General features: G+C 35.9%; 1 pseudogene; it reads left to right on the forward strand.

Moving 5' to 3' along the window:
- Positions 1 to 14,615: 14,615 nt before the first annotated feature.
- Positions 14,616 to 15,335, forward strand: LOC143536253 (secreted RxLR effector protein 161 pseudogene; annotated as a pseudogene).
- Positions 15,336 to 16,381: the final 1,046 nt, after the last annotated feature.

Genomic DNA, 16,381 nt, shown 5'->3' on the forward strand with positions numbered 1-16,381 from the left:
TTAATTATGATACTTTGAACCCATAATATTTCATATTGTGATAGGAAATGATATAGAGTGCATTGTTGGACATCCTTTAACGTACTCAAAGAATGAATCTTGTCTTTGGTAAATTGTCTCAACATTTTCAATTGGACTTTGATAGATTGATAAGCATATAATTACACATATACTCAAACGACAGGTCGAGCAATAATCACAACGTGTCAAGGTATTTCAAAAATTCTCCTTCTAAAAGTTCTGCAGTTTCTCTCGATGATGTGTGCATCATCACTGTAAACTGTGATTATATGAACCTTTAAGAGTAAAATTTTGATAAAAGTATGACTAATGACATCCAACTTATCTCCCTCCTTATCAAAATAATTATTGATTATACCATGCTCAATCCGACTATATTAGTCCATACGCAATAAGCATAACTCTATGCATTTTCCAATCTATCATGAACTTCTTTACAACTTGACAAATCATGCATGCGTATTCACTTTTCTAGGATTTTTGCTGCATAAACTTGCTCATTTAACACATCAATTTTGTATCACATATCAAAAATCCATATTGTACCATTTCTCTGTTTATTGAGATAGTGTACTCATCAATATAGATTCTCTTCCATGTGTATGCTTATTATTGCACAAGAATTCTATCATTAAGATGTATTAGTTAACCGTTCAGGTATTCAACTACCTTATGAAACTCTTTAGGTTACATTTATGTTCAACATATACAATAAACGTAACATATTCAAATATGAATCTGTATACAACATGAGTCATAGTGTTCTCGAGAATTTAATTTACATGATTTGATAATTCAAATCCTTCGAAGACTTTCTTGTAAACTTTCAGTATCAACTGAATCACAATATTTATAAGACGCATATCAATTCTCTCTTTTTATTACTAGACTATTTAGATATCGGAAAGTCAATGCTTCCACCATTGGAGAATGCATCTCCTCATAATTAATCATGGGTCTTTGCAAAATACTTGTGCTACCAATTTTGCCTTATATCACTTAATTGAATTTTCATAACTTACATAAAATACCCGTTTGTATCTAATACATTTTACAACTTAGTTGTACGGACTGCTGGTCCATCATACTTTCCGTTATTTAGAGAATTCAACTCTGCCTTGTTTGCGTCTTTCCCCTTTAGCCAATCATTTTTCTATAGGCAGATTTAGAATCTTGATCCTCATCATTATCATTTCAAGCACTAACTATATATATATATAAAAATATAGCGACGTCGACTTTATTTCGATTCCATATATCTTTGTAGACATGATTATAATATATTGAGAGCTCTTTGTTTTCAGGTACCTGAGGTTCTCTAGAAAAGAGAACTTTTACTATACCTTGACTTGACCATCTTCATTATTTGCTCCAATTTTCGAGAAAATTTTACCTTTGGAACCGATCAGTCTACCACGTTACACGCGCGCGTTAGACTTATTATCAATACGCGTTTGTCCTTTTGGGACCTTTATTAATTGGAGCATTAGCAGTTCGTATGAGTGTCTTAGCTAGACACTTTCTTTTGATCAATGAATCGTCTGGTAATTAATTCGTTAATCTTCATACATGAATTATCCTTTGAACTTCTAGTTCATATAAGTTTGAGGATCAGCGATAATTCATTCCAATTAAATTCGTTTTCTAACTGCTTTATATCTCCCCCCTAATGTTGGGAATGTTGATTCACTAAAGTGAAAACCGATGAGCCATAAGCAAATATATCTCACTATTGGCTCTAAGTATTTAATAATAGATAATATTTAATACCCAACATAAATTCCCAACTTTCTTTGTGGTCTCATCTTTGTGTGTTGTGGTGGATTATCTTCAATATATAGCACACATCAAATATTAGATGATAAATAATTGGTTCCTAACCAAAAACCAACTTTAATGGGGAGTAATTATTATAACTTATTGGCTTGATGTGAATTATGATATTGTATGTAACATACATGTACCCAAATGAAAACATGAATTGTTGCTCTTATAATCACTTGCTTTGAAATCAATTGTAGACGTTCAATAATTGTCTTACAACAAAAACAATTTATTTGTGAACATAATCTATATGGAGTTCAACAATTATCCTAATGATTATTAATAACTTGGGAATCGAATTCATTATTATAACCAAAAATAAATATGAAAATCCAGAATATTGTGCTTGCTATCTCATTAGCTAAGCCACAAATCACGCAAACTTTAAGTTGAGAAATTCATAACCATTTAGACGATGCATCGATTTTGAAAACACTAAATGGTATCATGTATAATTCACACCCTCCTTCATTTGGTTATATAATTCCATTCGAGAGCAATATTACATGTATAATTATTAAGAAGAATCTTTTGGTTCTTCAATAAATTTCACATCATTGACTCGGTGTGGTCTAACCGGTTATGCCGTTAGATAATCATGATCAATAAACTTCATGTTTAAGATCGTTTATGTATTTCATACAAGATAGAATACGCGAGAGAACAATTTGTTGTCGTTTCAAATAACCATGTTATATAACTTTTATATATTCATATTTGTTCTCATATATGATCAAAATTTGTGCCACTTCTGGTGGACGATCTCATTATTCGCGTAAATAATTTTCAACTTCTGATGGTCGATCTCATTATTAACATGACCATCATTACAGTTACTCAATTATATCCATGATCACAACGATCAATTATAGTCACATTCACTTCAGGGAATGATATAAAACCAAACCATTTTCATGGTTTATTCAGAATTTTCTCAGACCCAAATACAAAATCACTTCAAACTTTTCCCAGAAATATGGATATTAAATAATTCACACCTTGTACGTTTCTTTATATAATAATATGCTACTTCGGTAGCATATTTAGGGTGTGACAAACACATTCAATGTTTTTCTTTTAAGTAATATAAAGTGAGAAGTGTTTACATGACCAAGTCACGTATGATGTCTCGGTCTAGAATCTTATGACCGTTTATAAATTTGTCTAAACATATTTATACTCTTTTACGAAAGTGAATACATCCAAACTTTAGTTGAGTTGTTATACTCAGAACTATCTTTATAAAAAAATAATAGCATACGTAATACAAACAACGATATAACTTTTCACCATATAAAACTAATTATAACAAAACTTCTTTTCATCACTATATATAAATATCTACATCAATTCTTGATGATGATATAATAGCATTTAATAACTTATGGCTAAATAGGTTTTTTTTATTCATAAAAGCAAATTTTGATTTCAAGATATTCTTTAAATGTTACAAGTATATCTTTTGCCATAAAAGTATTTCAAATATTTAAATTTAAATCTTTATACAATTTAATGAAGTTTAAAATACAAATGCATATGATAACATGCACAAATATTATGGCATACAATTAATAACTTCTATAGATAACTAAAGTATGCATTCAAGTTTCATGTACGTTTATATAACAACTAACATGATATGGTTTAATTTCATATTATATAAAAAAAGCCCAATAAGGGTATGAACATATAACAAGATGTATAGATAAGAATCTAAACCCATATTCAAATAACTATTTAGAACTTTTCTTATAACCAATGTAAGTATATAACTATCTTACAAATAATTATAAAATTATTCTGATGTGAAGTAGAAATTTCTTAATTTGATTGTAAAAAAAATACCTTTATAATATAATACAACATATGTATATGATAATCAATCATGATAAAATAAAGAATAACATGAACTTCTCATATATATATATCAACTGAAAATTTCTACAAGAAACTTTTGAACCAAAGTTATGAACTATAAAATAATCTAAAACAAAAGCTTAATTTTGCTCGGCAACATATATTTATATTTCAGGAAACTTAATATATGATGATTATACAATAAAATAAAAGTTTGTATAAAGCACATAAACAATCTCTATCAATTAAGGTAAATTACGACGATAAACAATATCTATAATAAGAGAATACCAATATAACTAAATACTAATAGAAAGAAAGAATATTGAAATATTTTAGATAATATCCAAAGAAAATTAACTCAAATCCGTAACCCAGGTATGTCTTTGTCAATGTCAAATAAAATACAGATCAACAAAATTTTAAAAGGGTTTTAATCATCAAACCACGTGCGTTTAGGAAATCGTAACTTTGCAAATTCTCAGTGTTCGGATTTCAAGAAAAAAACAGAAGCAACCCTGTTACCCTAATTCCAACCAATAAAACCCAAGTTTCTGGTTACCCAACAAATCTTACTAAATAAAAACCAAAATATTCGATTTTTTGAACAATACATAATTTGTAATTGTATTATTAATATAAATATAAATTTTAATTCAACTCAAAATCATATTAATTATAATATGGTTTATGTTTGAGAGAAAAAAAAACAAGTAAAAGATAATTAAACGATACCTACCTCTTGATGATACTTCAAAAGCAACTCGTGCTGATAACGTGTTGTAAAACAAGCCTAATAGCTAAAACAATATGAAAATGAGACGTAGGGAGAAAGATAGAGAGATTTCATTAATAAGTGCGTATTACAAAGAGGGACATGAGATGTAAATATAGGATAGGAAAACTTGGGGAGAAAACTAATATATATTAGGTATTGATAACCATAATATTATATATTTATAACAGTTATATATATATGAATTTTCTTATGATGCTACTATAACTATATCATCCATTCATCCTTACCCATCTTAATTCAGTACACCACCCCACCTGTTACACTTTTGCACGCAACTCATTCAATATTTTCTGATATGTGCCAACCAATGTTTTCTTTTATTTCAATAGTGTTTTTATTATTGAAAACACCGTTTATCACCATTCGGTGTGTGAAGGATATCATTTTTATTTAAATATTTTTAATAAAAATATTTTTCTTATTAATTTTTGTTATTTAAATTTTTATTATTTTTGCACGACACATGATTCTCTCAAATATAAACTAATGGGGTGGTGGTCCATTGTCAAAGGGAAAGCCTGTAAACACCTGGTTTGAGTGAGAGAGGTTTTGGCTTCAAGTCCCACGCATAATAAAGATTAAAAGAAATCCGTTAAATGATTTGACACAAGATTCCGTCTATTATTTACAAGATTGAAAATCCTATTAATTATTTGGTAACCTCTAATTATTGATTAAGAGTCATACAACACATTGGCACAAGACTCTGTCAACTATATAATCGAAGGTAATGAATCTTCCAATATGATATACATATTTTTCACTTACAGTTGTAACCATTATGTGATGGTTCAGTCATAAGAAGTCGAAATATTGAACTTGCAGTTTTAAATACTTAAGAATTATACTTAAATAAATAAAAGTTAGTCTGGAGATTTGTAGAAGTGTAGCAAGGGTGTAAACAATTGTATCCAATTTTACAATGTGTTGTAGCTATAGTTATCTAGCAGACTAATATTTTGGCAGCATAATACTTACGTACACAAGCACGCTCGTACGCATTCATACAAAAGCATGCATAATTTTGATAGATCATTAGAGGTATAGTTAATCAACCACATTTAGAGATATAGTTAAGCCGTTAGTTCTTATTTTGAATCCAAATTACTACCGAAGTCCAAACCATGAAAAAAAACCGGAATCAGACTGTTTGTAATGGTTCGGTGTGGTTTGGTTTTAGTTTTCAACGGTTCATTTTCGGTTTTCAATGATAAAAAACCGTTATTAACGGTTTGACTCACGGTTTATCCTAAAAACCGTCAAAACCGGACCGTAAACACCCTAATGTATACCATATCTTAGTGAAGAAAAGTAGTTGAAATTTCATGTTCATGTTTTTCAAGTCGTAACTTATACTAATTATTAGTTCTATATGGTACAAACTAGCAGAGTACCGCCTAAATATCCCAAATGCATAGGACTACCGGTTATAGGAGTATAGAACTATGAGTTTCATTTATATGGCCTGTAACAAGGCCTAAACTTTTATGGACCGTTAAAAAATAGACCCAAGTCTGGGCTTATCTGTTTGACAAGCTACAGGCCCACAAATCAGGTCTCAACATAGATACTTTCCTACAGAGGTGCACAAACAACCAAAACCCGGAAACGGACCCAAAAAAAACCCGAAACCGGTTTTTATATACTCGGGTTTTTAATACCTGAACCTGTACCTTACCCATAGGGTACGGATAGGGTATGCATTTCGGTACCAAAACCCGTACCCGAAACAAACCCGATTTGTACCCGGTAATACCCGAAAACCGAAACTGGTTCCATACCAGGAACCGATTTTTCCAATATCCGAACCGGTTTTTTCAAATACCCAAAAAATACCTGAAAATACCCCTAAAAAGTGCAACCCTTTAAAAATCCAATCTATATCCGAAAAATACCTGAAAAAAACCCGAAAAAACCCCAAAAATAGGGGTTTTCAATACCCGAAAATAGGGTATTCAAATACCCGGTTCTATACCCGACCCGAACCTGATACATAGGGTATGTTTTTAGAAGCAATACCCCGAACCCGACCCGGGTATTGCCAATACCCGATTTTCCAATACCCGGTCATACCCAAACCCGGTTCCATACCTGAAACCGGGTATTTGAAAATCCCGATAAGTGGTTGGCTCCAAGAGAGTGTGAGTCACTAGCCGAGCATGACCGCGTATGGCTGGCTCAAAGACATGCCACCAAGCTATCCGGTTTGAATGCTAAAAGTTTATGTTCATAAATCTATTAATAAGCTATACAAGTAAAAATGTCCAGCTTGATACATGTTGCCATAAAAATCCTTCTAATTGGCCTAGAGATTTGTTGAAGTGTAAGATATTTCCCTCTTGGGATGGTCTTCGTTGTGACATGTGTCGCGTCTCATTTTTCTAAACGGGTAGCCATGCAATAAACACTAGTGGCAGATCCAAGATTTTTGTTTAGTGAAGGCAAATTTAAGTTGGTTAAAACATGTCGATCAAAACGGATCTAACTGCATAGATAAATTCAGTTATAGGGGTTTATATTATTAGTTTTCCAAACAAATTAGTCAACTTTACTAATCAGCTTAAATGAACTCGTAAGTTTTTGACATGATCTATTTTATTCATTAAAGAGTAGTCTTTATATTGAATGGAAAACAAACATGCAATAAGTTGCGCCACTGATCGTTTTACTCACAAGTTAAATGCTTTGACATAAAAATCTTTTATATTATAAATTGTTTCTGATTATCAAAGTACACTAACTAAATTCAATAAGTAAGTCATTTTGATGAACTCATACAACTTCTTGAAGGTTACAGTGGGCCAACGTGAAACACATGTAGATCCCCCCCACATTGGTGGCCAAATATAGAACACAATGAACCATTTTAAATTTTTAACACCATTCTTAACTGATGGGGTCTATGGGCACCAGAGGAGCTTCCTAGAATAGAAATGACAAGGGCATAATTTATTATTATTTTTTAAAATGGATAGATATTAACAGTAGTTGACTTTAGTTCATTGGGTCCTCTCCCCCATTCCGATAGACAAGTTAAGTATATAATTATATACAGAGGATGAACAACATTATATGAGTATAATAAGTGTACATAGAGAGTTGTCGTCTTGTCATTTGGGATTAATTTTTTTTTCCTTTTTAGAGCATGTTTGGGATTGTTTCTTGAAATTATTTATGGTTTTTTGAAGAGGCAAAATGCCTAAAATAACGTTAACACCTTGATCAAGAATGGACTTGATCTTATTAGACGCGACCCAAAATAGCATGGCCTTAACCCCTAATCTGTTGGTCTAATAGTATGGACGTATGGTGTCTCTCTTTTCAATTATTTGCAAACGCATGATAAATATGAAAAATAGGTGTTACAAAAAAGAGAAAAATGTAAGGATTAATAAACTGTAAAAGATTTATTATAAGTTCCAACAATATCAAAATTATGTGTTATTATTGGGTTAGCCATACACTTCACATGTTTCTAGCGATTCACATGGCATCATTAAATTATACAAGTCTTGGATGAGAATCTACAACGCATTAGAATGCTCTTGTTGACAATCCTTTACTCCGACAACATCTAGGGTACCTCGAACAATGTGATATCTCACACCGCGCAAATCCTTAATTACCTAAGACCACAGAATGTTCTTGTGAATTATGGCCAATACCGGGTATATAAGTAGTGATTTCAAATCCAAAAGTTAATCGTACTCTGGCACTTGATGACGTAAGGCAGAGTTTGGTTTTTTAGGGCGATAGTGGAAAAGTTGACAAATAAGTCACCTTTACTGTCACTTTACAGAACCGTACATGAGATTTTCATCTTATACGGCTCCTCGTTTAATTCTTTAGAAGTTATTGGATCTTTTTTCGCATTCGAAAATAAACTAATATATAAATATACTTTTAAACTAATCCATGATAGAAAATCTTACGTGTGTTTGACTATTTTTATTTTAAATTATAATAAAGTTTTTATTGCACTCAACATAAAAAGGGGATGGGTGTGAGATGGGTGGGAGTAAATTGCGGATCAAATATAAATAATAAATCAGCCACCGCCCACGTTACCGTCTAGTCTTGTTACCATGTGCTAGTGTTCCTTTTTTTATACGTTGATTCGTCATTAAGCTATATCACAACATATAAATTAAGTAAATTTTAACTTTTTATGAAAACAAGGTTAAATTCAGGTTAAAATTGCTAAGGAATCACGAGACATTTTGGAATGTATGTATTTGGTTATCTCAGTTTTATATTTGTTTGTAAACAGTGTTGGGAATTATCGAACCGGTTTTGGTGAGCTGGGCCAAACCGAGAGTTTGAGTTGTAATCAAACTCGTTCTAATATTAAGGAATACATAAACATGTTGGTTTATCTATTCAAGTATATTAGATAAAGATAGTTTGTGTTTGAGTTTGAGTAGACTTAGGAGTTATCTAATTCTTATAAATAGTCTTTGTAATCAGTTTTTTGATGAAGATTTTCTGATTAATAATATTTGCAAGTTGGCAATACGCTCTGTGTTCTTTCTTTGCTGCGTTTTCTGATTATCAATTCATTACCAGAATTGGTATCAGAGCTTAGTTCTGATCAAGACCTGCTGCTGTGGAGATTCAACAGAGGAGACGTCCGAAGTTGGGTTAAGAGAGTAGCCGCAACGTGACTAGGGTTTAAAGTCACGTTCTGGATCCAGAGCCACCAACACCAAAGTCGTTTAATCAGAAGTATAGTCGAAGAGGCAAGTTCAATATGGTTGAAACAAGCTCATCATCAGGTGGTTCGAAGAAAGGTGCGACGCCAACCCTTTAGAACCCGATGTTAAACTCGATTAATTACACCGTGTGGGCTATGAAGATGAGGGAGATTTTTAATGTACACGGGGTTTGGGAAGCGATCGATCCCGGTGTGCAAGATGCCAAAAAGAATAGTTTGGCTGTTGCTCTCTTATTTCAATCAATTTCGGAAGATCAGGTAATGCAAGTCGGAAACATGGCTACCGCCAAGGAGATGTGGGCGGCACTTAAAACTCGTCACATGGGTGCTGATCGAGTAAGGGAGGCTAGGTTACAAACCCTAATTCAAGAACTTGACAACATGAGAATGAAGGAGACAAAAACTATAGACGAATATTCCAACAGGTTGTCCGGTATTGCTTCAAGATCTACAACACTTGGTGAGGTTGTGGATGAGACGAAGCTCATCAAGAAGTTTCTTACTAGCCTTCCCCGAAGGTATATTCACATTGTTGCTTCAATTGAACAAACAGTTAATTTGAAGGAAGTTAGGTATGAAGATGTGGTCGGTCGATTGAAGGCTTACAAGGAACGAATCGGTAACGAAGAACTACATGCGGACGGGGGGCTAATGTTTGGCAGGTCCGACTTGTAACATCCCCAAAATTTAGATCCAAATTTTGACAAGCTATCAGAGATGAAGGACTGAAAATGAAAAATAATATTCAGGGACCCATCGCGCTACACGATGAGTCTGAGAGGATGGCCATCGCGTACCGCGATGGGCCGTGATGACTCATCAACACGTGTCACCCGGAGGTGACACGTGGCAGACATCGCGACACGTGGCAGGCCACATGTCAACACGTGGTATAACGTGTCTTAGAAAACGACACGTGTACGCCACGTGTCAACGCGTGGCAAAGGGTGTGTAAGAGTGTGACACGTGTCCGCCACGTGGCGACACGTGGCACTCTCTGAGAAACACGTGTCATCGCGATACTCGATGACCAATAGAAAGGTGCCATCGCGTATTGCGATGGGACTGGAATTCGGCTATAAATAGGGAGGCAATGGCACTTTCATTTCACACACCCACAGCCACTCTCTCTCTAACATACTTTCTCTCTCTACCTCGGTTTGTGTGCCAAACACCGTTTTACGTGCCACGGACCAGATAAAATTACATCGTAATCCGTGCCACATACCCGGTGTTTCCTCGAAGTGCGTGCCACTCAAGAAACCCAACATTCCGTCTCGAAGTACGTGCACAACCCTGCGACTGAACGTTGTCTCGTTTTGCGTGCCATGAGGAGTTGATCAAGAACGACTCGATAGACGTGCATAGAGTAGAAGTGCTGCTCGTATAAGCTTAGTAATATTTAACTCCTAATACCCGTGCGAGGTAAGGGGTTCTGCCTAAGTTATTTTATTATGGCTTGGACCATAAGTCGGAAGTATAGCCAAACCTTGATTATGATTAAGAGTTATATATAACTTTTCTTAAGTGAAGGTTATAGTCTAAATGGTATTTCTCTAAGTTAAGAAATATAATATTCAAAAGAATATAGTTTCTTCTTGAAGAAGAAACTCAGTATAGACGTTTCTTCTCGATGAAGAAACGCAGCATATGATTGATAAATAAAGAAAGGGACTATAAGTCCAAATGTTTTGAATAAACAAATGTTTTTATCAAGGTTAATGTTATACAAAAACGGACTAAAGGTCTGAAGCTAGATCGCTGATCTAGTTATTTATACAAATGTTATTCTCGTACTATAGGTCCGAGGTAACCAATCAAGAGACATAATCAGAAAACAGGAATTAGTATCAGAAATTGATTATAAACGGAAAAGGTGAATACGTCCCAAACCTTTTATAATGAGTCTGAATGGTTTAAAACTTTGTGTACAATAATAAGAAATAGACACTCTGAGTAAGAGTATACATGTGTCTGGATCTAAACATACATGGTGACTCGGCATTTCCCCGAGGCCATGCATATCATCAACATGCCTCTGAAGGTCTACGGGACTGTTCAGAGAAATGATATTGTGTATATAATTAATTGTACATGGTACTTAAGGTAATTTGATCCCAATTTAGTTGGGTGCCTAATGAGTAGTCGCAAATGTATTATTGTTGGTTTCACAAAGGTATTGAAAAGAGATTTTAGAGTCAGCGTTATTCACCAACTTTGTGCTGACGTATTTTCCCCCCATGTTACAGAGAAACAAGAAAGGTTAGAATATACAAAGCAAGAAGGGATAGAAGATTGGAGTTATAGTCATTAGATGTTATCTGATGGCTCAAATATTTTATTTGAAAATACTATAAAAGAGTTATGTTTTATAAAGAAATGTATTTGAAATATCAAACGGGTATTTAAACCCGAGTTTTTAATAATAAGTTTTCAATATGATTTTATTTTAAAGACTTCCGGTGAAATAAAACCCGCAACTCTGATGTATTTACAAAAGAGGTGCCAACTTGTGGTCACACGCCTAAGCCCTAAATCGGGGTGTGACACGACTCGTATAATAACCGAAAAGGCGATAATGTTCGGAGTCGAGGAAGAGGTAGTTATCGGAACCGGGGTTGTGGACGTGGTAGGCCTGGTAGTCAAGACTGAGAACGGGTTAATAACGAGGCTGGTTCGAGCTCAGGAACAATCAAACATAAGAAAGATCGGTCCAAGGTGCAATGTTACAGATGCGACCAGCTCGGACACTTCGCGCCAATGTGTCCGGACCGAAAACCACCAAAACAACGGGAGCCGAACGTAGCTGAAACCGAAAAAGCCGACGGGGTCGTTTATATGCATGAAACGGTCCAGTTGAACGAGGAGCGTTTAAGGCCAGATCGATATGAAAGCGACACCAAGATGGAAGGCGTTTGGTATTTGGATAATGGGGCTAGTAATCACATGACAGGAAATCGCGGGTTTTTCTCGGAGTTGAACGAGCAAATAACCGGTAAAGTGAGTTTCGGTGATGGCTCGTGTGTCAACATTAAAGGGAAAGGGTCGATTCTCTTTCAAGAAAAATCTGGGGAACAATGGCTGATGACTGATATATATTATATACCGGAACTGAAGAGTAATATAATCAGTCTTGGACAAGCCACCGAGTCGGGGTGTGATGTTCGGATGAAAAATGAGTTCCTAACGATGCACGACACCGAGGGTCGGTTATTGATGAAAGTAATGAGAACGAGTAACCGACTTTACAAGATAAAGTTGAAGGTCGGTAGTCCGATGTGTTTAAAGACGGTGATCGAGGAAGATACATGGAAGTGGCACGCACGTCTCGGTCATATTAGCTTTGATAAGCTAAACACCATGGCAAAAAAGGGGACGGCTCATGGTCTGCCGAATATCCAACACAAAGTGAGTTTATGTGAATCGTGTTTGGTGGGAAAGCAAACGAGTCAATCGTTTCAAACGGCAACCTCGTATCGAGCCACTCGAGTATTGGAGTTAATACATGGTGATTTATGTGGACCGATAACACCGGCAACACTCGGAGGTAACACATTTATTTTTGTTTTAATTGATGATTTTTCACGGTATATGTGGATAATCTTGTTGAAGGAAAAGAGTGATGCTTTCAGCAAGTTCAAGAAATTTAAGGCACTTGTTGAAAAGTAAACCGAGAAGACGATCAAAACACTCCGAACCGATAGGGGAGGAGAATTCACTTCACATGAGTTTCGATCTTTTTGTGAAGATAATGGGGTCATTCGACATCTTACCGCGCCATATACGCCCCAACAAAATGGCGTGGTGGAACGTCGAAACCGAACACTTATGGAGATGACTCGAAGTATCATGAAGGTGTTACAAGTTTCAAATTATTTGTGGGGGGGAAGCGGCCAGTCACGTAGCGTACCTAATAAACCGTGTTCCAACCCGGGCGTTAACAAATCAAACGCCGTATGAGAAGTTAAACGGAAGAATACCGAGTGTGAAGCATATACAAGTATTTGGGTGTATAGCATATGCTAAAGTTGAAGCTACGCATTTAAAGAAGTTAGACGATCGCTCAATATCACTGGTTCATCTCGGAACCGATCCGGGCTCAAAGGCGTATCGTTTGTACAACCCGAGAACCAGAAAAATTCATGTCAGTCGAGACGTGATTTTTAACGAAAGAGTGGGCTGGAATTGGACTACAACAGGTAAACAAACTGAAAATCAGCCGGGTATGTTTACTTATATTTGGGGAAATATTGTTGATTCCGGAACAGGCCCGGTACATGTTACAGGAGACGGGCCCGGTAACGACAACCCATCCATTGAAACCGTAGATAGCAGCCCAAACCATTCTTGCAGCAGCTCGTTAACAGAAGTTGCAGACTCTGGTCAAGCTCAAAACAACCCAGAAATTGTTCATAGTTCTGCAGGTGTAAATATGGGTACACAACCGCCACCCGTAGCTGGTTCGACTCGTCAAATAGCATCCGAAACAACAGCAACGAACCACAACCTAGCTCACACTCCGGTTCGCAGATCTGAGCGAGTTCATATTTTACCCCGAAAACTAGACGACTATGTCCTTCATGTCGATCTTGATTATGATGAGCTTTGGCTTACGACTGATGAAGAGCCAAATTGTTATGACGAAGCGAGAAAAAGGAACGAGTGGATGAAAGCTATGCGAGCTGAAATTGACTCCATCGTGAAGAACGAAACTTGGAGGCTTGTAGAGCCACCGAATGGTGTTAAAGTCATAGGGGTAAAATGGGTATTCAAGGTTAAAAGGAATTCAGATGGTACAATAAATAAGCACAAGGCCCGTTTGGTGGCGAAAGAGTATGTTCAGCAACACGGGATTGATTTCGATGAGGTATTTGCACCCGTGGCCCTTATCGAGACCATTCGCTTATTGATAGCCTTAGCGGCTGCCAACGAATGGGAAATTCACCATCTAGACGTGAAAACCGCGTTTTCACACGGCGAGTTAAAAGAAGACGTGTACGTGTCTCAACCGGAAGGCTTTGAAAAACGGGGAGAGGAATATAAGGTTTTTAAGTTGTTTAAAGCCTTGTACGGGTTGAGACAAGCATCGAGAGCTTGGAATACCAAGTTGGATCAGATATTAAAGGATATGAAGTTCGTTCGTTGCTCAAAAGAACAGTCGGTGTATCGCAAGACAGGCGGAATACATTTACTAATCGTTGTTGTTTATGTTGATGATTTGTTTGTAACAGGCACGAGTTTGAGCATTATTAACGAGTTCAAGAAACGAATGGCTTCTAAGTTCAAGATGTCAGACCTCGGAAATTAACGTATTACCTCGGAATCGAGGTTTCAAAAGAGCAAGGTGGAATTAAAATCAAGCAGGAGGCTTATGCGAGGAAGATTTTGGCTCAAACCGGGATGGAACCGAGTAACCCAACTCTCGTTCCTATGGAGTCCGGGTTGCAGTTTTCGAAAGCTGAAGATGAAGCCGAGATCGATCCAACCGAATACCGAAAAGTTGTCGGCTGCCTCAGATATTTACTTCACACCCGACCCGATCTCGCATACTCGGTCGGGGTGGTGAGTCGGTACATGCAAAGTCCACGAGAGTCTCATGGGTTAGCTATAAAACAGATTCTGAGGTATGTAAAAGAAACTGTTGGGTTCGGGATAAAGTATGAACGAAAAGGAACGAAGAGGTTTGTTGGTTTTTGTGATAGTAGTCATAATATTGACCCGGATGACGGTCGAAGCACATCGGGAAATATATTTTATTTTGGAAACAAGCTGGTTTCATGGTGTTCGCAAAAGCAAGGAACCGTGGCCCTCTCGTCTTGTGAGGCCGAGTATATGGCTGCTACAGAAGCAGCATGTCAGGCGGTATGGTTTCGCGAGTTACTAAGTGAGTTGTTGGGTGAATCGCCTCAAAGAGTAAATCTTTACATTGACAATACCTCGGCTATTGCACTCGTCAAAAATCCCGTGTTTCACAAAAGAACTAAGCATATAAAGTCTCGCTATCATTTTATTCGAGAATGTTTTGAAGCCAAAGAAGTAGATGTTGTTCACGTCAGCGGAAGCGAGCAACGAGCTGATATACTAATGAAGGCACTTGCAAAATCAAGTTCAAGGAAATGAGAGATTTACTTGGAATTGAAGAACTCCCGAATACGGTTCAGAAATTCAGGGGGTGAATGTTGGGAATTATCGAACCGGTTTCGGTGAGTTGGGCCAAACCGAGAGTTCGAGTCGTAATCAAACTCGTTCTAATATTAAGGAATAAATAAACAAGTTGGTTTATCTATTCAAGTATATTAGATAAAGATAGTTTGTGTTTGAGTTTGAGTAGAATTAGGAGTTATCTAATTCTTATAAATACTCTTTGTAATCAGTTTTTTGATGTAGATTTTCTGATTAATAATATTTGCAAGTTGGCAATACGCTCTGTGTTCTTTCTTTGCTGTGTTTTCTGATTATCAATTCATTACCAGAAACAGTGTCTTATACCCGTCAGTATCACTGGTTAAGTACTTGTCGAATATCAGGTATATGCATGTTAGTATTTTATTCTAACATATGAAAAGACAAAATATAAAGAAAAAGTTATATTTTCATGTATGCAAAGTAAATGAATATCTATGTCTCTAGTAATCGATCACGTAGAGTTTAATATCATGCACGTCTTATACACATCGAGCCTTTTTAAACTAATCATATACCCGACTCTTACCCAAATTCCCGTCTCATTAGCCTTTCAAATATTCAGATTTACTCAGCATGGTTTGGATTTCTTTGAAACCCTACTAGTGCTATGTGTTATATACCATTCCCCTCTTTTTTATCATTTGTCACGTCTACGCAATCTAGGTTTTTCCTTCATCATTCGACCTCACCATTTATCTCATGTTATACACTATTCTTCATCAATCTCCATCATTCCTTTTTATTTATATTATTAAATAAAAAACTAAATTAAAGAAATAAAAACAAAAACAAAAATATAATTGATTGATGGGGCAAGTGACCCACGCAATTGTAATCACTTGCACCCGTCACTAGTGATCAAGGGGCAATGATGCGGTGTCCAAATGGTCTCACGGGTGCCACGTAGGCTACCCGTAAGAGCCTCCGCCCGGTGTATAAAATAAGGAAAATAAACCTTATGCAATAATACAAGCGCTGAA

Source organism: Bidens hawaiensis, unplaced genomic scaffold (genome assembly GCF_021521415.1).
Source record: "Bidens hawaiensis isolate Kalapana, Puna unplaced genomic scaffold, B.hawaiensis_p1.1 tig00010770_1, whole genome shotgun sequence".
NCBI lineage: Eukaryota > Viridiplantae > Streptophyta > Magnoliopsida > Asterales > Asteraceae > Bidens > Bidens hawaiensis.